Source organism: Lissotriton vulgaris, chromosome 1_1 (assembly GCF_964263255.1).
Source record: "Lissotriton vulgaris chromosome 1_1, aLisVul1.2, whole genome shotgun sequence".
Taxonomy (NCBI): domain Eukaryota; kingdom Metazoa; phylum Chordata; class Amphibia; order Caudata; family Salamandridae; genus Lissotriton; species Lissotriton vulgaris.
In genome coordinates, this window is record NC_141685.1 from 179917192 (window position 1) to 179941377 (window position 24186).

Sequence of the window (24186 nt, forward strand, 5' to 3'; positions counted from 1 at the left end):
CCAATGCGCAGGGCCTATAGGGAAAATAGGAACTACACTACAGCCTGGCATATGATGTCCACTAGTTCTAGTGGGCACCATGCACCAGTCTAATCGACCCTTATTGATGGTGGTTGTAAAGTCAACCTTATAGAAAGCTATCCTAGTGGTAGCATGGACCAGTAGTCGTCAGGCTAAGACTTAGAGGCGAGTTAAGCACGTTGTTTTACCTTTTTTAATCCCTTGAATACCAAATGAAAGGACACCACACAAGGTATATATCAAATATATATTTATTTATCCTAAACACAACCCCTCTGCACTCTTTATGAGGTCAGAGGTAAAAGCACAATACAAGTTACTTAATTAGCATACGATAAGTTGCACAAATACAGTTATGCCCTAGGGGCCTCACAAACCATACACTAAAATATTGGTATAAGAACCAGTTTTGGAATAGAAAGCAGGCCTATAGCCTGTGGAATCGCTGGGGCACTCTAAACAACCAACGGTTAGGATGCAGGAGGACCACGGGAGACGCGTGCAGTGACCAAACACAGTCGCAGCTTACCATTGACTTTCTATGGGAAACGAAGAAGTTACAAAGTTACAGATTATGGGCACACGGGAGTGAACTACGATGGAGCCCTTTTAGACTAGGACACTAGGAGAGTCAATACCCGCAGGGGCACCAGAGTACTCGAGTTACCTCACCCAGGGAAGCCGGGTGCGTAGGTGTCTTTTCGTTTCGGGTTTCGTCGTCGATTCCAATGGAGAGCTGCGAAGAAGGGCAGAAGGCGACCGGAGGAAAAGTGTCCAGGTGGATCCAAGAGTGGATTGAAGATCTGAAGAACCTGAAAGCAGAAGGGACAGAGTCTGGGTCACTAGCCAGTGACCAGGAAGGAACCAGGAAGGAACCAGGCGATTTCGGGTGATTTCAGGTGAAGAAGTGAGGCTTGTCTCTGCAGCCACGAGGACCAGGAGGCGTCGACGATGACCAGGAGCTGGATTCGAGCTGTCCCACGAAGGATCTAGTGGACTGCGGTGTCGGTATCTGGATTGGACCCAACAAGCCTTGGCAAACGCAATCTACGCAGGAGATGAAGATTGGCTTCGGAGCAGACCAGCAAGGTCTGAGGTGCTTATCCTTTGTAGGGAAGCTGGAGCAAGCCTGGAGCAACCAGGAAAGCGAGTTAGTTTTAAAAGAAAGTCTTCCAGGGGCTCACTAGCCAAAGGGCAAGGAACCGCGAAGACGTGTCGAGCTGAAATGCAGGAGCGGGCCCCACGGGACACTCATAGAGTGTGGAGGCCTGTGCGTCGGTGCAAATGTGGCTCGGATCTGGGGCTTCAAGCACCCCAAAGCACAACTTCCAAATACCTCGGAAAGTAGATCCAGCTTGCAAAATGCAGGATGTCCAGGAGTTCCGTATCACGTATCTCGTGTCCGCCACGGGTCTCAGCTTTGCTGGGAACGTCGAGCAGCGTCAGAGATGTCTGGAAGTCTGTGTCCTGTGTCACAGAGTCTTCAGGATCCGGCGGGAGCCTCTACAATGCAGACCGGCAAGATGCTTCTTGGTGCCTGTTTGAACAGGCACCAAGGAAGTGTCTTCCGTCTTCCAGTATTTTTAGACACAGTCACAAAGTGGAAGGGGTACCCTGGGGACCCCTTCGAAATTGCGACTGCATTACCACCCTCTTGAAGAGGGTGGTAATTTGCAAGTGTTTTGCGACCGCAATTGTGGTCACAAAACATTCACACATAGCTTTGCGGACGCAATTAGGAAGGGAATGCCCCTTCCTAATTGCGACTTGCAATTCTTAAATAGAGAGTCGTAAATAAACTGCGACTTGCTATTTTGAAATTGTACACGGCCAACAGTGATTTTGCATGTGCAAACGGGTTCGCAAACCTGTTTGCGCATGCAAAATTACGTCGTACATCTGGCCCACTGTGATTGATTCCACTGACTCGCTAGACATTGTTGCAGAGGACGCATGTGAAGCCTTACATGAGGTACGATTGCAACGTAGGATGCAATCATTCCCAGCAGATGCATGAAGACTTTGGCGGGTAATGATTGGTTGAGTTGAAATTGTAATAGTGTGGCCTGGATATTGTGAATCCTGGCTATATTGGGAGCGGCTAGAGCTTTGAGAGTGTTGATGGAAGCTCCCAGATAAGATTGCACTTGTGCCGGAAACAGGTGAGATTTTTGTGCAATTATTGTAAACCCCAACTGGTGAAGTAGATGTACTGTTGTCTGATTGTGTAGTGTCCTTGAAGAGAGAGAGGATGGCCTGGGTGTCGTGGGGGTAGGATACTATACTGAGTCTGTGCTGTTTGACGATGGTGGCGAGGAGGGCCATGTAGATGTTGAAGAGCGTGTGGCAGAGCTACGATCCTTGTGGTACTCCGCAGTTGATTTCTGTGGGTTTGGAGAGGAAGGGTGGCAGTCTGATTCTTTGGGTTCTGCCAGTGAGGAAGGAGCGGATACAGTCAAGGGCGGTTCCCTGTATGCCGGCGTCATGGAGTCTGCCGGTGAGTGTGCGGTGGGGGACGGTGGAATGCCGCAGAGAAATCAAGTAGGATCAGAGCTGCAGTGTGCCCTTGGTCGAGGAGGGTGTGGAAGTTGTCTATGGCAGCGAGGAGAGCGGTCTTGGTGCTGTGGTTGCTGCGGAATCCAGATTAGGAGGGGTTGAGATGGGAGTTTTCTTCGATGAATTTTGTTAGCTGGGCATGGATGATCTTCTCTGTGACTTTGGTTACGAAGGGGAGGAGAGAGATGGGTCGGTAGTTCTTGAGGTCGGTGGGGACGCTGAGGGCTTCTTGAGCAGGGGTCTGCCTTTGGATTTGTTTCCTCTATATCCTCCTCTGTAGAAACCTTTGCAAGAGGAAGCATTTTAGTCTGAGGATGTTGTTTGGGACCCTGCTATGTAAAACGAGCGGCGAAAGGAGCCTCTATTGGATGGGGACTGGAGTGCTCCAATGGATTTTGCTACTTCAGTGTCCTTTTTATTCTTTTCTAAGGATTGGTCAACTACAGGACCAAACAGGTGTTCTTTGTCAAAGGGAGTGTTCAACACGGGCTGTTGAACCTCAGGAAACCCTGAGATCCTAAGCCATGCATGCCTTCTGTGGAGAATGCTAGTATTGATCTCCTGGGCTGAGATCCTAAGCCATGCACGCCTTCTAAGGAGAATGCTGGTATTGATCTCCCGAGCTGGAATCCTAAGCCATGCACGCCTTCTAAGGAGAATGCTGGTATTGATCTCCCGAGCTGCGGTGTCTGCTGCGTCTAAAGCACATCTCATTGAGGACTTAGAAATGAGTCTCCCCTCTTCAACTAACTGCTGTGCCTTAGTTTTGTGTACGCCTGGGAGATATTGGAGCAGTTGCTCCATCTCATCCCAGTGCGCCCTGCCGTACCTAGCTAGTAGGTCCTGTGTGTTTGCGATGCGTCAGTGGTTAGGGGCTTGAACAGCTACTCGTTTCCCCGAGGCATCTGTAAGTTTGGATTCTTTATCTGGGGGAGGTGCATCCCCACAGGTTTGCGAGTTAGCTCTTTTGCGAGCGTTGGACACTACTAGAGAGCCAAGAGGTAATTGTCCCTTAATAAATGCAGGATATATCTACCCTTGGAGTTAAAATACATGCTCTGACAGGGTCTTTAAAGAGATCATCTGCATGCCGCATCATGCCTTCAAGCATAGGGAGTGTTTGACTTGACCTGTGCGTAGACTCAAGTGTTTCAAATAGAAAGTCCTCCTCTAATGTCTCTTTATGTGATGGTACCCCCATGATACTCTGCTGCTCTGGCAATGAGCTGATCATAAGCCATATTATCATCTGGTGGTGATGGCTTTGCTGGGTAAAGGTCCGGTTCATTGCCTCCTGGAGGTCAATGGTGTAATCATTCCACGGGTCTGCAGGCAAATGAGTATCATCATCACCTTGTCCACATCTGGATCTGGATGTGGAGATCCCTGAGGTGTTATGTGTAAGGGCTCTTTAATTATTAACTGTGGAAAAGAGGGTGGAGGTAGGGAGGGTTGTGGCGCAGGATAAACATGGCTAGTAGCCATCTCCTTCTTCTTTAAGGGAATCTTATCAGAAGTGCCATCTCCCGGATGCTTGTGCTTCGCTGGATTTATGTCCAGTATCAGGATTCATTACAAATGTATTTTGTATGGGATCCAATTTGGTCTTAAGGACGTCTAAAATTGGTTCTGGAGGCTCAAGAACATTGTCCTCGGATTTCGGCTAGTCTGTAGAATGTTTCGGCTCAGAAGCGAGATTGTGTTTCGAAGCGGAGGGTTTTGGCTCCAAACCAGATCTGTCCTTGGAGCCTGATGATTTCGGATCCGAAGGAAATTTCTTCTGACTTGATCCGGAGCTGGAAGGCTTGACGGTTTGTTTTGGTGCCGAGGGACTTGGCGTTGGAAACATTGTCTGGGAGCCGACTGTGACCCGAAGGCAGAGGTGGTGCCATAGCCTTATGAGTTTTAGAAGAGGATTTAGGGGGCAAGGGTTCTTCGGTACTCACTGTACCATGTGCCGAAGGCACATCTTGGGACTCCAGATAGATTTAGAGCTCGGAATCAGACTCTGGAATCGAGAGGGCCTCTTCTACTACGGAGGATGCTTCTATCTCTTCTTGGTTAGATTCTTCTGCAAAGATATCCAGTGTGTTGAATGCTTTGGCGCTGCCTCTCTCGTCATCGAGACTGATGATCGGGTAGAGTCCTCTTGGACCACAACGACTTACAAGCGTCGCAGTCTTCCTCCTTGTGCTCCGGAGAGAGGCATAAGTTACAAACTTGATGTAGGTCAGTGTGAGGGTACTTGGTGTGGTACCAAGGAAAGAAATGGAATGGAGTCCGTTCCATTTGTAGAAGGCTGGCCCTACGTAGCCCGACGGTTGCCCGCAAGGTTTTCTATCGAAAATGGATAGTTTGTTGATTGATCTGAAACGCAGAGAACAAAGAAATGCATACTGAAACAATACTGTCGAGGGTAAAGTGGACTGCCTACCGAGGGGAACCTGAAGAACGGTTTCGGAGCGCAGCAATACACATCCAAACCCGTTGGGGGTAAAAAACTATCTAACAATGGAGTCAATGCCCATGTGCACTATCACCGAAAGGAGGAGTCACCTTACCTCGTGACTGGAAAGACTTCTTCAAAGAAAAACAACTTGCAAACATCCGGACCCAACACAAGATGGCAGGAGTATGCAAAGCAATTACATCTACAGCACACATGCCTCAAACATAGGATTAATGGCCCCGAATCCCTGTGGTGGTATCTGGTCATGTTGTGGCTGAGTGTGCCATGTGATACGGCAGGCTATAGTGCTTGGTGTGATTTGGTCATTTTTGACAAGGTGAAGTGTTGAACGGTTAGGGACATTTTGATTTTCTTTGTTTTTGGGATCATGTGATATAGTGCGGTACCTACCGTATGATGTAAATAAATTACATTGCTAATGTACCATAAGGATGTGGGGTGAGTGTTTTTAGAACCAAAGCCTTGCTGATTATATGCAGAATAACAGGTCTGGGAGGTCACTACTGACTAGAGGAGGTTAGCCGCTGCACAGGCCTTGGGCATTGATCCTATTGAGGATAATATGTGACGGGCCACTGGTGACTGGAGCTGGTTAGCAACAACTCTGGCCTCTGGTATTCATTACAAGCAGGGTAACAATACATGTCAATATTGGCTGGAACTGGTTGGCAGTAGAGTTGACCTCTGGTTTTGAATATTTGCAGGATTTAAGGTACAGGGGTCACTACTGACTGGAGTTACTTAGCAGGATAATAGATCTCAGGGAGCCAATACTGACTGAAGCTGGTTAGTATGATCACTAGTCCCAAGGTGCTACTAACGACTCAAGTTGGCTAGAATGGTAACAGGTCCCAGGGGCCAGTACTAACAGGAGCTGGCTAGTAGGCTTACATACAGGTCCAAGGGGCCACTACTAACTGGAGCTGGCTAGTAGGCTTACATAGAGGTCCAAGGGGCCACTACTGACTGGAGCTGGCTAAAAGAATAACAGGCCCAAGGGTGGTGGGGGTGCGAGTGGCACCAGTGACCGGAGTTGGCTAAAGCATTGACGACCTTTGGTATTGATTAAATACAGGATTATAGGTCACAGGATGCACTGCTGAATACAGCAGGATAGCAGCAGTGGTGGCCTCTAGGAAGAAGGAATTCAGAAAGCATAACTGGATATACTGGTTTCCTTAATACCGATAATTGGTTACACATGAATGCCACAACGTGCATTGATATATTACATTACCAAATTACAATATTCTTATATTAATTTGATGTGTCTGTTCGCCTTAATATGCCTACAAAGTTACATGATTCTATTAGGGCCCAGAACCATTTTATTTAGTGATGTCCATCTGCACACTTTCCTGCATCTTGTAGTAAATTGAATATTGACAAACAGAAGTGTTATTTCCAGAAACAGTGAATTCTGCAGCTTGTCTGTGTATCTTTTATCTGCACCTCACGGACTCCTCACATTCCTCTCGAGAGAAGATCCTGCCTCCTACTCATTAGTGTTGTTTCAGTAACTGTTTCTATCACGTGTTCATGTTTCATTGACTTGTATTAGGAGAAAAGTGTGTAAAAATACATTGTGTAGCATTAGCATTATATACTCCAACTTGCTTTAGGGTGGATGCTCTCGTCCATTGCACAGACAATTGTCACTTGTTAGTTTGCTTGGCCTTTTGCTATTTTTGTATTTAATGTATGATAGATGTGTTTGCCTCCCGGTGTGTTGTGTTTTATTTTACAAATCATAAGAGATGACGAGGAAAATGACAGTCCGGTATACACATTCTTCATATAAATCAACTCTCAGTATACTGTTCTGGAGGTTCAGTCCCACAGACATTATCTCTAACTGAACGCAGGCACCCTAGGAAGCATGTGCTTTTAAGACCAGTTGCCCTCTGATGCGGCGTCCTCGCTATTGGATAAGACAAAATGTCCTGAATTTTATGAGGGTTACCGTATCTAGTGCACTCTGTTAGACAGCACTCATCTGTGGTAGTAAGATGGTAATAGGCACCTTATCACCTATGCACGGTGCAGGGCTTGGAGTTACAGAGCTCCTCACGCTGTGGAGAAGATTAGGTCACATTTACCCATTTTCCCATATTTGGTCCTGATGAAATGCCAACAGATTGCTCCATGACTACACAAGGCATGAAAAAAGTTGACCTGAAGTATAGACCCCAGCTTACCAGCAGGTCCATAGGTGATCGACACTTTCACACAGTGATAGGGGCCATTAGTTCCTCAATTTCTCTGCCACTGTTTTTAATCTCAACATGGACCAGGAAGATCACATTAACTATATTGTGGCAACTGGTTGATAGTTGATCTTATATTCAGACTTTCACCAATCTCACATCTTATGACACAACATCCTCTGTCCTACTATGCTCATCCAGCGTACTTAATAAAACATCTGCAACAAAGTGCCCTCTGGTGGTACCCGCCAGGCATTGTAGCGCTGGCCTGGTGAGGAGTATAGCCCAATGATGAAGCATGTCACCTTAAGGTGAGTGAACGCAACTTGTCTTAAAAGCACATGCTTCCTAGGGTGTCTGCGTTCAGTTACAGATAATGTCCCTGGGACTGAACCTCTGGAACAATATTCTGTGATTTGACTGTTTTATTTTAACAAATGTACATAGCAGATATTGGCGCTTACTCGTTTCACAAAAATGATCGGATACCTGCCTCCGAGCGCACTTCTTACAGACGAGTATGGCGTTATCATGTTGCCTCTACAAGCTCCTTACCTGTGCGAGTTATCAGGAAAGATGCAGGGGGCAGACCCAAACCAGCCACACGTGGAGATCAACGACAAATACTGAAGAATTAAAAGAGCTTCCAAGTGACCATTACTTATTTGACCTTGAAAATAAAAGACACGTTTTTAGTATTCTGGTGACTCATGACCATAAAAAACAAAGGTTATAAATTCAATATTGTGTCAAATACTTAAAAAATGGAACTGGATGTGCTGAATCGGATGTTGTCCCAGGTCATGCGTGACACCTTCCACCACTATTGCTTATGGGACTTGCAGTTTTGTTTTTCTCATTAAAAGGATGGGCTCTAAAGTCCCAGTGGCCAAAATCAGAGGCCTGACGGAGGATGAAGCATGACACTGCTCTGCTTAGCAGTGAGAAGACTGAAAGTTCCCCAGCCCTTCCATTCTTTGACAGACAGAGGCTCGCCGGCCATTTATATTTTTTTGCAACAACAAAGAAACGTTTATTGCAGCTTGTGTCACTGAAGAGATAAAACGCCTGGGCGTGTTTCATTAACACCTGACAAACATGAACAAACAAGAACATGAGTTTCTGGAAAACTATCAAGCACCCGATCAGAATCAGCCGCCCTTCACACCCAGGAATTCTTGAGGCTTTGGAGAGGGTGAATTGCATGTGGTATAAGAGGAACACTACATCGACTCAAAGCTCACTTCTCAGGGATGAACTGAAATGCCAGCCTCATGGCACACTTAGCCAGCTCTTCACCTCCTCCTCCTCAAACTGTTGACCAGCTATCAGGGCAAATGAACCTGCAGCAAAGCATCGCTGGCTTGGTTCCACACCGGACCAGGCAAGGTGGTCAACTCCATACTCCTCTGAGTCAGCAAGCCCTCTGGTCGAGCCAGTCCTAACCCCACATGAATGTTCCTCATCACAACTATTTTAATGGTACTAAGTTATGTTTCTGCCAAATGTATGAGTCAAAAAATGAAAGGTTTTACTATGAAGTGCTGAAAGAGAAATCATTAAGTTTTTCAATATTTCGGAGTCTGCCACAGTACACAGGAGCATTATTTCTCTACAGCAGCAAATCATGTATGTGCCCTGCAGAAAGCACGTTTGAATGAAACATGGAATGCATTGCAGCCAAAGATCTGTGGTGCAACATCATAGTAAGATAACTTGTGCTATTATTCCAGCAGAATGAAATGCCATTCCTAATGTGTACGTCATTTTAAAGACGGTGCCAGGAAATGTATGGTCAAGTGTTGTTCTTCTGCCAGTTAAAAGAAAATCTACATTAATGTGTCAGGAAATAAAATACTATGAGAAATCCTACTCTATGGCAGGGTGCTACCTGCTACTGTATTGCAGGTTACTTCCATCATACTCTGATTTATACATACATACTCCAGGGTGCTGCCAGCTATCGGGTCTGCACACAGCAGTCTGGAGCCACTCAGGAAGGAGGTAAGCTCTTCATTTCATCTTAAGCCCTTAGGTTACATTCACAGCCTGATGGGTCCAGAGAACGTTATCCACGCTCTAACTGAGTCGAGCAGATAGACGTATCACATCATAGGCTGTGTTGTGTGCTGGGTGATGCCTGGCATCTTATTATCGTTGGCGGGAGGATGAAGCTCTGATAGGAGCTACTACAAGAAGAAAAGAGAAACAGGACCACAGATCGCCACAGAGTGACAACTGCCCAGAAGCTGAAGAAAGAACTCTGGAACAGCAAACCTCCTGCACCCTGGAGATTCTCCAGGATAAGCAAATGATGGTGATGAAATGCAAACTGCAGCATTAAGGTCACACACTACAACATCATTCCCTTTAAACCAAAGGTAACAGCCTACAATAAAAAACTAAACAAAAAGCATCACAACTTGAAAATGCATTTCCAAATGCTGCAAAAGAGAAACAGTTAATACAAATGAAAAACATTAATCTTTGTTGGTACCTTAGTAATGTGCTTACTTCTTGGCTTCACTCTATCTGCAGCAATAACGCTCTGAAAGGAGAAATTACTGCTGTGAGTCTCAGAGTCTTCAGTGTTACTGGTCTCAGTCATGAAGACTGCGGTGTCGGAAGATAACTTTCTCTTATTTGGCTTTATAGATCCACCAGTCATTCCATCGCTTTTAGCAGACACGCTACTGTCGGCAGCATCATAACTTCAGGCAGACCAGCAATGCGGATCTCACCACTCGCATTGGATGAATATTCAACAAGCACGGTCTCGGCTTACCAAGCAGCACAAAAGAATCGGGTCTCACAACCATACCCAGAGTCACAGCTAGCTCTGCCGCCACTTGAGCACACCCAAACACCTCAGCACTTAAGCACCAGTCCCAGGGGAGACCATCTGTGAAGTCCTTGTTAACTTGCACCACTCCGGGGTCAGCACAAGCAGCATCATGGACAGCGTCTAACACCGCTGCCACAAACATTCATCAACATCCAAATCCTCGTCACCCAAACTACCCAAAAGTGGCTTTCTAGATAAGCAGCCAACCCTGTAGTGTCTGTCTCTGTGCACTAATTTGATGCCAAAGTTGTAATTTAAAAAACAGCCTTTGTTACATTACAGGGGCTTGACTGACACCATTATTGGGCATTCTGCAGATTAAAACATCACCCTCTTAGCTTGCAATAATGTCCATGTTTCGGCAAACACTGGCAGCATGGAAGAATGGCAACAACTGTTGTCGCACTCGAGTTTGATTTTTAAAGTCACGCCCCAATGGGCGTATGCGGGCTAAGCATTGTGGTTCGTGCAGTTCAGCCTTATCACAACCATAGTGAATGGCGCTCATACTTCCCAAAATTAAATTGTTAGAAAAGTTAATTAAGCAGCTTTTGTAGGTGATGTTAAGCTCTGCATTATTTTTCGCCTCACCCCAAACGGACACTCCGTTCCACACGCACCTTTCAAGTTTCTAGGCGCAGACCGCATGTTTGCAGTGGGATGCCTTTCTGGCCGGAGCGGCCATATATATTCCACAAGAAGGGGCTCAAAAGTGAAGGAGCCACACACGACGTCGGTTTATCCTTTTATTGGGCAGACTGCAGATTAAAACACCATCCTCTTAGCTTGCAATATTGTCCATGTTTCGCCAAACGCGTTTCGGGTAAGTACCCTTGACCTCTGTGTGTGCTGCTGTCTGCCATTAAAAGGTCAAATTGGAAGATTGGCCTCTTATCGCCCATTAGCACTCCTATTGGCAAGGCGTCTATCTCCCGTAGTGAAAACATTGGTACACCCTGACCAAAACAGGTTTGTTCCAGCCCGGTGCATTTCTCTTAATATTCGTAGATTTTTTAGAATACAGCAATATGCAACGCATAGTTGGCCTAGGTCGGGTTGCTTAGTTCTTGACCTTCAGAAAGCCTGTGACTCTCTGGAATGGCCTTATCTGGCGGCAGTCTTAGGCAAATTTGAACTGGGAGATCACTTTTTAAATATGGTTTGCCTATTGTATCAGTGCCCCACTGTCCGAGTCGCACCGGTAGGTTGATCTCAGACCCAATCAGGGTGAGACGTGGAACACGCCAGGGCTGTCCCTTGTTCCCGTTGCTATTCTCCCTAGCAATGGAGCCACTGGTGATGATGCTCAGAGGAGATGGGGAGGCATGAGGCATTCCGTTAGGGGATGGGATACATACTATTTCCCTGTGCGCGGATGACCTATTATTATATCTTCGGGATATCACTGCGATCCCGACGTCCATTGCAGATATACTGAGAGCTTTTGAGGAAATGTCTGGACTCCGGGTTAACTGGACCAAGTCAGAGATGTATCCCTTCAGCGCTGTCACAGCAGAGGAAGCTGTGATCTTACATGGCTCACCTCTCACATGGTACCCCACCACGCTTAGATACCTTGGGATCTTTGTATATCGGATGCCTGACGACCTGTTTGAGGGTAACCTGATGAGACCAATCTCGGCACTCCGGGCTCCGATGCGCTTCTGGAAGACACTTCCCCTAAATGTTATGAGTCGTATTGCGCTGTTGAAAATGATTGTGTTGCCTAAGCTGCTGTATTATTTTTCAAATCTCCCGCTCTATGTTCCGCCAAAGCTATCGAGAGTTAGAATAGCTCTTCCGGGATTTCATATGGAATAACGGGAGGCCGCGAGTGGCTCTGTGGAAATTGCACGCTCACACTGGTCGGGGAGGACTGGCTGTCCCTCATATGGAACTGTATTATTTGGCTGCCAAACTCCAATGGGCAACAAAATGGCTTGCTGGTCAGAATCTGGAGGACACGGCGGCCATGGCACGGCCCTGGACCCACTCTCAGATCTGCCATCTGTTTCACCCCGTTGCAAAACTTCCAAGGCCAAAACAACTACATCTCGGATTGGCAATACAATGTTATAGTAGAAGCTTATATATCACCCATGCGACCCTCCCATATGCCCCTATATTTCCGCTGCTCGGAACGCGACGTGGCAGGCTGGGTACATCAGAAACATCTCTGATGATCTGGCACACTGCGGGTTTGACCACGCTGGGTGATCTTTACAGCGACGGTGGGCTATTGCCGCTTGCGACACTAGCTGAAGACGCTGAGTTGCTGGCAGGTCAATTCCTTTTACATGCCTCCATTCCGAAAGCACTATCAGCTGTCTGGGGGGACTTACGGTGGAACCACCGACACATTTGCTACTTCAATACCTGCATGTAGTGGGGGAAGGCTCCCATGTGGTGCACTGGTTAGTGGAAGCGCTCCTCATGAACACACTCAAGCCCATGTTGCGACTTCGTGTTAGTTGGGAAACAGATAGAGGTCGGCCATGGACTGATAAGGAATGGGATGCTGTGTTAGCAAGCTCCAGGCACATACCAAGAAACTCCAGATTCAAACTTATACAGATGTTTATCTTCCAGAGGGCGTATCTCTCGCCTGATAAGATAAATAGATATTTCCACATTGCCACCTCTGCATGTCCATGCTGCTAACAACCAGACGCGGATTTACTACACATGCTTTGGGCCTGCCCATCCCTGCAGAAATATTGGCGGGGGTAGTTACTACACTAGTCTTATGCACAGGCACGCCCTTAACGCTGTCTTGGGAGATTTGCCTTTTAGGACTCTATGCCAGATCAAAACACAATAAAATCACCTCAAGTGTCCGGGATCTGGGTTTAATCGCGGCAAAAAGACTAATAACCAAAAAATGGAAACATGCGGAGAGATGGTTGGCTCGAAAAGTTCACTTGTAACATGGGCACAGGTGGAGAGCACGGCGCTACACAGGGAGGAAACGGCAGGGCTTCGTAAATACCCTATAGCGCAGGACAGGGACTCTATGCTAGCTACCCTTCGAAGCGGTGCCGCGGTGAACGATGAAGGTGTGCAACCTGTTGATCTGCAATAGACATGATAGTACCAGTGCCATGATTACAGGACGATGTTGCGACCAGACATGCAGACAATCACGTATTCATAAGATCCCTGGTACATCAGTAGTAACCATCAAGGTCCTGCACACTTTTGGGAGGGGAGGTGCTAGCCGTTGTCTTTATGGCTGTACTTAGGCACATGCCTTTGTTTAGCCCCTGCATAGGCGAGCCATAAGATAATAAGGTCCAGATAATTAATCATTATGCTCAGATATGAAACGGCGACCCGACTTACATAGTTTAGATGGCAGTTAGTAGTATTGTACGTTTCAGTTTTGATTATATGCTTATTGGATGTACAGGTCTTATTGGTATCCACGAGTGACTACCTACTGCGAAATGCCATGTATATTATTTCCCTTATATTGTTGTTCAAGTCCGAACAAAAGGTTATTGTTCTGTGTTAGGATAGAATGTACATCAGATATTGTAGTACTGGCCCCGATAAGATATGTTTGGATCATACTATGTATGGCCTTGTTTCTGATTCATAGACCATGAAGTAGCAGCACCGGCGAGTAATAGCACAATGAGGTTTTTCCATATGTGTCCAACATAATGTATGTATCTGGCAGCAGGACTGCAGTGTTGGTTTTATGTTCTCATTGTTGACACTTGCACTATTGAATGTCACAGGGGTTATATAATTTTGTGGTGGGCAACAGAAAGTACTGTATAAAACTATGATGCCAGTTATGATAAAATCAGAAAATACCAATAAAGATATTTAAACAAAAATAAGCAAATAATAAGGCCACCTTCATCAGGACCTGCAGATTATCACACCAAAAGTTCTCAAACACCCTGGGAAGACCTGGAAAAAACATGTATGGAAACGTCCATCGGCTACTAGCCCAAGGCGACACAAACTCTTTATATATAGACATTGATTGGACCGAACACATGCAAAGTGTGATACAGTACAAACGCGCCACCTTATACCCAGAAAAGATAGTGTCATCAAACATCAAGGTCATCCTAATGTGTTCATCCTATAGGGCTCACTAAGGCACAAAATAAAACACACATTGTTAATCTGTGCCACCATAATCCCTAGAGTTATAAAAAAGCAAAGGGGGGAAACCAAGAGCTTACTCCATTTGTCCTCAGATACTCACTGTAATGTATTATGTATCAAAGAGCGCACTGCTCATCACTTAAAGGTTAGTGTGCCCCAATACTCTGTAAACGTTCAAAGGTCTGCCTGGTTCCTAGCAGGGTGAAGAGCGCACTGCTCATCACTTAAAGGTTAGTGTGCCCCAATACTCTGTAAACGTTCAAAGGTCTGCCTGGTTCCTAGCAGGGAGAAGAGCACACGGCTCATCACTTAAAGGTTAGTGTGCCCTAATACTCTGTAAACGTTCAAAGGTCTGCCTGGCTCCTAGCAGGGACAGGGGCGTAACACAGGCCCCCGCAGCCCCTGCAGTGCGGGGGGGCCCCCCTGCTCCAGAGGGCCCCTCACTGATTGGAGCCAGCAAGCCTCTTCAAGGCTTCATGAATTAAGTGGTGCGCCGTGCGCACTTGCGCACGCCCGGCCTTCCCTTAAATTAAATGGTACGCACATGCCGCCCACGGCCAGGTGACCTCTTCAATAACTAAAGAGTTTGTGCACACGTCTGGGACCAGGCCGGGGCCCCTCTGAGGCTCTTCTGCGCTCAGCCGTTGTTTCCGGCAGCCTCTAATGAGCGCACAATGAACTCTGGACACCTCGGTGTGAGCCCAGAAGAAGGAGGGGTCTCTGTCAATCAGATCTTTGGGTGGGAGGGGCGCAGCGCCTGCGGCCTCTGCTTCCAATCTCCCTCCGGCCTTTGGTGTAAAGCAGCACCCCCTCATCCCATCGGAGTAGGTGCTGAGGGGGCAGAGTGCATGAGCTTGTAACCTCGCCCGGTGGTCTGGAGGAATCCTTGCGCCTCTGTGAAGGCCTGGATCCGTCGCTGCCCCTCTCCCCCTGACTGAAGCTGCCGCAGAGCTCTGGGCTTGTCCGTGCACCTCTGTAGGCCCCTAACACCAGCATCCATCTGCAACCCCTTAAGGTGAGAGATGCTAGATGTGGCAAGCAGTTGTATCTACATTTAAGGGAAGTGACCTGGAGGTGGAGGATTGGAGGGGGACAGGGGGGGATGGGGGAGGGAGGCAGATAGAGCAAAGACGTGTGGATTCACGTTCCCGCGTTTCATGCCTAACAAAAGAAACACTGTTTGTAAGGTGTGGACAATTTGAGCCAACTGTCGAAAATAACGTTTCCATGGAGGGAATGAGCTGAAAAATGAGGACAGTCCACACAACATATTAACACAATGTCGAGTCGTCCCCAAAAAATCAGACTAGGCACCGAGCCTATTGTGCGTGACAATTGTTGTTGTGATTTGCTATCTCTGCTTCTAATCGGTTGATTCTTTCACTGCCCCTCTCTCCCTCAATAATCTGTCATTTTCCACTCGTATCTCTCATCTCTTCAGCCTGTCTTTGTACAGACTTTGTTTCCCTCGTTAGTCTCACTTTCTCTGATAATATGTGTACTGTGACAGGCTCTTTTATGGCCTCACTATCTCGTAGTGTGCTTCTCTCATCTTTTTCTCTCTCAACCCTCGCTTTCTTCCCCCACTCTACCTGGCACTCCCAGCATCCATTTGTGTTTATTTCTTTGTCTCATCATACCCTCTAGAGTTTTCTGTTCGTGTTCACGCTTTTGCTCGTCTCCCTCCTATTATCTCTCTCTCTCCCTCTATCACTCCGTCATGCTCTTCATATCTATCGGTTTAAATCTGTTACTTTTTTTCTAACTCTCTTTCGCTACTTGTTTAATTTCCTCTCTCCTTTATCTCTCCACTCTCTCTCTATCCCCATCCCCTCTTTATGTCTTCCTTCCTTGTAGCCTAGCTCTCTCTGTCAATCTCTCTCTCGGCATGTCTGTAACTTTCTACATCAGTTTAAACCCCCCACCCTCTCTCCCCCAGTTCTTACCCTGTTGCAGAGTGCTTTGCCCGCTCTTGCTCACATACTGTTGTCGGTGAGTTCACCATCTGCAGGCCTCGCTGCATGTGTCTGCCTGGCTTCCTGGGGCCGTGCCATGACAACCGACCTGGCCAGCGTTTGCCAACATTGCCTGAGAGGGTGCCTTTGCTGGTAAACGACTGCCATTTAGGTAAAACATCAATTATGCAACCCTCATGATTCGTGTCTCTTTAGGTGTCTAACTGCATTCATTTTGCTGCTCTCCAGTAATTTTTTTATTTTATTTAACTGTGTGTATCTTTGCATATGTAGAAAGAGCGTTGATAAGTGTTTATTGTTTGTATTGCTCAAATGGGTGTAATTTCTTATATTTAATTGTTCCTATTGACTTCATTGCTTGATTTTGCCCACGACAAAGTGTCACTCATAGTCCTAGAATGTCACTCCTAATTTCACAGAAAAAATGTAAATGTCACACATAAGCAATCTGAAACCATGGCAGCTATGAAGGCTATTCCTCTCGGCCACTGCCCACGCCGGTGCTGGGCCATGGATCATTTGCTTCAGGGTAAGAGTTTGTTGGGGCCTCACACATCGTGTTAGGGTGGCTTAGTCGTGTGGGGCACTGCGTTAATGCCCTTCCATTTCTAGTGTTTTGCAGCAGCTGAGTTAAGACTCTCTCATTGCTCAGATGGGTGTTATTTCTGCTATTTGTGTTTTCCTCGTCTTCATTCCCTGATTTTACTTGTGAAAAAGTGTTACTCATATTTGAGGAAATGTACACTGAAGTTATGAAAATGTCACACATAGTAATCTGAAACCTTGGCAGCTATGGTGACCTGTGACCAATGCCATTGTCAGTCATGCGCATTGCGCAGCGCAATTAAAAGTGTGGATGACTTGTGAGGTATCCCATCCAAGGACCCAGCCAGAGACTACTGTACACTGTCACCGGTGCAGCCACCGGGCATATTTTAATTATTACTAGTACTAGCCCCTGCCTGGCTAGCCTTGCCCTGTTTTCTGTTGCCTGCTTGCGCCTGCCTCTGAAGCTGCAGGCCAGGCCTCAGGTGGGTGAGTCTGTCTGAGGCAGGAGTGGTCCGAGCCTCAGGCTGAGACATGTATTGCTATAATTTTATACTCCTTAATTTATAAAGAAAGATGGGATTTTTCAAGAGATATCCCGGTACTGCCTACCTATCATGTTTATATACTACTCAAGGCCGGCCTGCTCAAGAATGGGTTAGTATTCGCTATGTTCTAGAAAAGGGCAGCATGTATAGGGCACTATTTACATTGTTTTAGAATAGGCCTCTAAAGCTAACTTGTCCTATGAGTAGTATTTGATTTTATAGCGTCAGAAGAAGGTCTTGGCTTCTTCGGTGTGCTACGCAGTAGCGTTCATGTGATGGGCAGGCTGCCTGTGGTCACCGACTTGTGAGTATGTGCTCCGCTTCGGCAGGGGCATAGGGCTGGTGCTGAGAGATTTCACAGAGGCGTTGTGCGCGCGGGGGTGTAAAACCAGTGGGGTCCAGCTGGCACAAGGCAGTAAACGTGAATTCTCTTTCTTTGTTGTGAATCACACGCGGGCTAGCACACAAACCAAGCAAAGGGGCACCCAGTGAAGCTCTCGCACTTTCACGCTGGAGCCTCTAGTTTAGGGTCTCTTTCGCACGGCAATGCGCCTCTCAGCTGGAATTAATTGGGCAGAGGCCAGGGCAATAGAGTAGGTATCTTTACTGGGTGTTTGCAATGCCAATCCGCGACTTCCGTTTTTTACAGTGCACTCGTGAACAGAGTGCCATGACAGCAGTGATGGGGACTCCCAGGCCTGACACTGTGCTGATGCCCCGCCGGGTCACAGCAGCTGTCCCAATGGTGATGAGTGCAAAGATGCTGCACCAGTGATCCTCTGCACCAGCGCGGGGTCGTGCATTGCCCAGCCTTGTCCCACCTTGCAAGCGCGTTGAAGCCTGCTCTGGCAGTTAAATGAGATTTGTGACTTCTAGGCGCTCTCACGGAGCCCCCTATGGCGAAGTCACTCGTCCTTGAAAATGAATTGGTGTGAAGTCATCAACTCTTACAAAAAAGGCAGTTCGTTTCAAACCTGCGCTAGGCTAGAGCTCGACTGTCACCTGCGTTGGACATGCAAAGCAAAGTCATCATGCCAAACTGTAAGGTGGCCCGCCCAGGTATAGAATCCTTTGTTGTACTTTCCTGGGGAACAGAAACTTTCCAGAATCGAGTCTTCCACTTCATACTAACAGTTCGAGTTCTTTGCAGTGTGGGTGGGAATAAAAGTAGAACTTAATATTATATAGTAGGTCACTGAGCGTAACACAGGCCCCCGCTTTTCGCGGGAAGTGGGGGCGCGCTCCAGGGAACCCCTCACTCAGCAGAGCCAAGCCTCTTCGTTAACCCGTTGGCTGCTTCGAACATTCTGCGCCAGTGCTGAACGTTCGTAGAAACGGGTGGGGCCGCGTCGGCCAACGGACGTGCGCAGCACTACCGAGGTAGTGCTTGCGATGACCGTTGGCCGACGGCAGTAGCAAATGGGTTAATTAAATAATGTGTGGCACACGGATGTCTACAGATTAGCATGAAGTTGAGAATTGGGTTTGTAGTCAAATACAAATGTTAGTGTGAAGGTGAGGATTCGATTATGATTGGGGTCAGTTTACATATTGGAGTCAGAGATAGATTTAGGGTCAAGGTTCAAGCAGGGTTGGAAAAGGAGAAAAAGAAAATCTGAACAAACTACTGCTCAAACCAACACACAAAGACATTTTCGAACTATTTACAATCACACCTTTTAATTTGAAGGAGATGCTGTTCAAACTACTTCCTTCTACTAGTCATAGAATCATAAATGCACCAGAAGGTCTAGATCTTTTACGTCTTTTTGTTGATGCAACTCAAATGAACTAACATCGTATATACACTATCAAGAGGTGTTGCGCAAATAACACGTATACACTCAGGCAATAAGCGCAATGTAAACAATAAACAGCAATAATCCAAAAGGCACTAAAAGGTGCTTTTTTTCTAGTTTTATATAGCACGATCTCGACCCGAAGGTACCAGAGTGCTTTCCGTAAGCACCGGTTGCGTCACAGACGGACACATTAATTTTAGGCACATGGAAATTAATTGATTTATCCAGATCAGGATGTTGAGCATCCATGCCGAGACTCGAACCTGGTACCCCAGTTCCGAGGTCAACCGCTCTCTTTGATAACAATGCACATACCTGAAAAGAATGATCACCAACCCTGCATTCACTCTAGCACGAAGGCTCTATACCAACAATGCATGGAGACTGTGCCAACAATGCATATACAAGCACGAAAACCCATCTAACAATGCAACACAAGCACTTAGAATCTATTTACTAAGGATGCTTTTGCCCATGGACACTAGAATAGTAAACCTATATAGGAAAACACTAAGAACATCTCTGCAAACACTATATACGAAAAGCTGCCCCTAAATAGATACTAAATGCTCTGTCCGCCAGTAACGTGCATTCCAAGATGTAGACTTTTGCTTATAGCGCTATAGGTAGCGTGGAATGGATATTATCCTTTAGCAGAATATCTGTTTGAATGCAAAGGTCTATTCCTTCATACGCTCATGGTACATACAGAGGCCAGCTATCCCTAAACACCACCTTCAAGAGACGGTAGGGCTTTACACACTGCACATAATCACACACTAAAGACTCCTTCACTGCACAAAAACAATCACCGGGAGGAGGGAGGGTTATAATTGAAAACACCATGGGCTCTCACTTACTGCACACGAACAAATATATGGCATACAGCAAGGAGGGAGCAATGGGATAGATGTCAAGGATTAGTTTTGAGCGTTAAAGTTTAAAATAATGTGGCAAAATTCAGATGAATGGATGACTTCGGGATATTTTGTTTTTAGCCAGTCAATGGCCATATATCGAATTTGTTAATGACAAAAGTTTGCAACAACCTCAAATATTTTATGTGTTTGGGAATCGTACTTGGAATAGCGTAAAGTACTTTAAGTAATGCATACAAATGCCTGTGTGTACAACTCACACACTGGTATGTCAACGCTGGACGCTGGTCCAGCGTTGCCCATCCGGAAGCGGATCATGTTTAAAGTTCTGACGCTGGCGCATAAAGCGCTTTTTGGCGTGGGCGCGAAATACCTCCAACGCAGGCTCGCCTTCTACTGCCCTGCCAGATCTTTGCGATCCGAATCTCTGTTCTTGGCTGTGGTTCCTCGAATTAGGAAGGCACGCACTGGAGGGCGCTCCTTTAGTCTGAGGGCACCTCAGTTGTGGAACACCCTCCCTTTGGCCCTACGGTCCTCTACTAATCTGCTTCACTTTAGGAAGAGCCTGAAGACTTGGCTTTTTAACCTTTAGTACTTCTGTTGTTCTTTTTTCAGTTGTTCGCTGTATGGTGTTATGTTTTTTATTCTGAGCTGCCTCGATAAAACGCTGGGACACTCCTTTGGAGTAGCCATGCGCTATAAAAATAAATGTATAACATAACAATAACATAACATAACAGATAACTATTACGCCATTGCTGTAACTCAGCACAACTTTGCTTCTTGCAATATGTTTTCCAGCCTATATTTAACTGGCAAATAAAAGTGACTTGTGCCTTTTACTTAATCTAATAAACTAGGGGTCCAGTTAGTAATTTCACTATGGCTGTCATCCGCAAAAATGTTATACTATTTCAAACCCTAAAATCCCTATGTGCCAGTATTCCAGCCCCACCCTACATCCCCTCTGACAAACAATCTACTCCTGTGTTTCTGGGCCTCTTCTCTCAGCCCTGCATACAAGGTACTCATGAATAACACTGTTAGGCAATATCCTTAGGGAGGGGTGTAGGTGGTAGGCTGACATGGAGCAAGGAAATAGATAAAGAGAAATTATGGGAAACACCTTGATAAAGGGACAAATAGAAAAAGTTAGCGTAAGAAAAATTAAGGATGTGAAATAGCAGAAGGGTATACAAAGGAAACACAGAAAGAAAGACTGGAAGGAAAGAAATATCAAAGGAAATAAGGGAGAAAAGGCAGGATGGAAGGGTGAAAGGAATGATGAAAGAATTAATTAATAGAGTAATGGAAGAATTGATAGAGGGAATGTTGAAATGATGGCTGGAAGAGTGAAAGATCAATAGGTTAAAGAGTGAATGAATTGAAGGGTGAAGAATAGATAGTTTGGGAAGAGTGAAGGATGAATAGTTTAAATAATGTGTAGATTGATCCATGGATATAATGATTTGTGGATGCATGAAAGAAAGGCTATAAGTACGTATATATGAAATGACTATAGTCTTCGGATCGTATCCACCTGTCAGGGTTGGTGCACAGCAGTGGGAGCATGTCCCACTATAAAAATGTAAACAGCCCTGTGTCGTGGTCACACACAGAGGAAAACTCACATTCTGAGATATATTTGCCATAGTAGTTGATTCAAAAGTTTATTCAAAAGACTGACGTGTTTCTACCGGAATTGTCTTTGTGGTGTTATTTCTAATATCTATATGTGTTGATCGTCTTCATTGCTTAATTTTGCTTGCAAGAAAGTGTCACTCATAGTCGTTGAAATGTCACTCATAATTACACTGAAATTATGAAAATGTCACACATAGCAATCTAAAACCTTGGCAGCTGTGCCCCCAGCAGCCCCCGTTTTCCAGCCTCCAGGAGCCCCATCAGCGCTGTAGCTCATACAAGCAGCACTACACTCTCTCGCCGGCGTTGGTTGTACCAGTGAGTTGCCTCATAACATTCCTACCTCATAAATTAAATGGTGCATGCTGCATGCTGTGGGTGCAGCTGACCTGAGCTTCCAGGCCCAGAAACAAGGGTTGCCAAAAGAAAAATGCCAGCCATGTGTTTAAAGAGCTTGGAAAGACCTTGTCTTGGCACTAAATAGGGTTATAAATAAAAAAGTATGTATTCATTTGTAATTTAACTTTTCTGTCTTTGTTCCCTTTAATTATCAGTCATGGATCTCATCATTGAGGCAGCCCTAGAACACAATGAAAGTGCTTTCAATTTATATTTGCTGTTCGAAGTATGCACAGATAAGGGCTGATTATAAGGCTTTAGGTGACTGCTTATTCTTGTCAGTGGGGCAAAGTGGTAGGTGGTGGGCCGGGCCGCTGGGGGGGGCCCCCTCATTGTGCTTTGCAGGGGGGCCCCCTCAAGTTTCGTTACGCCACTGAGCAGGGAGAATGAGGTGATCTATTACGGTCAGATAATTTTAAAACAAGAGACCTTATAACCCATCTCACCCATCAATAGACAGCTTTCTTACCAACAATATTATATTTCTTTTCCCATAGGTCCTTTGATATGAGTTTGGCACCTACGGAACACCCTGTCGTACCATCGGGTTTCCGCCTAGAAATCGACAATTTTTCCAAGGATGTTATTAGACTAAGGCATCCTTTTATACAGTGGTTAAAGGATTCTCATTTAAGGACTTAAGACAGGACAAAATACCTTGAATAAATGGAGGTACTCCCAACAGGAAGATCTTCTAAGAATAGCGTCTCTGTGTACACACACAGCCGGAGGTCCAGAATCTTGGCTCCTTTTGTAACTTAGTTTTGATACTGTCAAAGAAAATAAAAATAAAAGAGAAGGAAAGTAATATCTAACCAAGCTTGGGACCCAGTCGCATTTTAAACCAACAGCCATGCCAAAATACACTAAGATCTAGGACTCAGGCATTGAAATGTAAACCAGCCCTTCAGATAATCCTATATGTCTACTACTCCTATAGCAAAACTGAATCAATAATAATGTTTGTCATCCAACTGTCTCAAACTGCATAGTGGTTAACAAATCCAGCGGGTATCTCGTAGACTGGTTACCCATATTAAACCACCAAATAGGTGGCAGTGTTTGATGACATCCTCAAGACTCTCGTATGTTTCTTATACGGAACATGTCCCACGGGTTTTAAAAGGCAAGCTAGTAATATCTGCCCTCCATGCCGGTAGTGATTTGTGACAGTTTACTATCCTCCGCTAGACTGTACATACAGGCTGGACTCCCATAGATTTTGCCCCTGTCGTACCGCTTCCCATTTTTGATTCATACAACACATTTGTCTGTTTTACCTCTGACTGCCCCCACCTTACACGGAGCATTCATGAAACCCCCTAAAAAATGCGATACCGAAACTGACTGGATAACACACTTCAAAAACTCACCTTCAACAACGACTTGTGTCTCATCCAAAATAGCGTGGCAGATCTGGGGTCTGAAGGAGGCAGATTTGGGGTCTGAGGGGCAGATCTGGGGTGTGAGGGGGGCAGATCTGGGGTCTGAGGGGGGCAGATCTGGGGTCTGAGGGAGGCAGATTTGGGGTCTGAGGGGCAGATCTGGGGTCTGAGGGGGGCAGATCTGGGGTCTGAGGGGGGCAGATCTGGGGTCTGAGGGGGCAGATTTGGGGTCTGAGGGGGCAGATCTGGGTTCTGAGGGGGGCAGGGTCAGATCTGGGGTCTGAAGGGGGGCAGATCTGGGGTCTGGGGGGCAGATCTGGGGTCTGAGGGGGGCAGATCTGGGGTCTGAGGGGGGCAGATCTGGGGTCTGAGGGAGGGGGCAGATCTGGGGTCTGAAGGGAGCTGATCTGGGGTCTGAAGCGCAGGGGGAGATCTGGGGTCTGAGGGGGGGGGCAGATCTGGGGACTGAGGGGGGACCGATCTGGGGTCTGAGAAGGGGCAGATCTGGGGTCTGAGAACGGGCAGATCTGGGGTCTGAGGGGGGCAGATCTGACGCCTGAGGGACAAGTCTGGGGTCTGAGGGGCGGGTGGAGATCTGGGGGGGCAGTTCTGGGGGGTCTGTTGGGGTATGAAGATGAAGGTAACTGCCCACGAGACAGGGCTCCTTCCTCCTCTGCTGCAGGCTGAACACACAAGGAGAGGCCGGAAGTGATGTCAGCGCCGCTGCTGGTGCTGTCTCTGCCACCGCTGACCCGGAAGAGGAAACCCTTCTTCTCCCGTCCCA

General features: G+C 46.5%; 1 long non-coding RNA gene across 1 annotated transcript in view; it reads right to left on the reverse strand.

The window, feature by feature from the left end:
* LOC147738074 (uncharacterized) overlaps positions 1–23567 on the reverse strand; it is a 71939-nt gene extending 48372 nt beyond the window's left edge. The window contains exons 1-4 of the long non-coding RNA XR_015307451.1: positions 23391–23567; positions 22675–22787; positions 9752–9802; positions 7810–7924 (exon numbers count right to left, since the gene is read on the reverse strand). This is a non-coding gene — a long non-coding RNA (uncharacterized LOC147738074). The remainder of the gene's footprint in view (positions 1–7809; positions 7925–9751; positions 9803–22674; positions 22788–23390) is intronic.
* Positions 23568–24186: the final 619 nt, after the last annotated feature.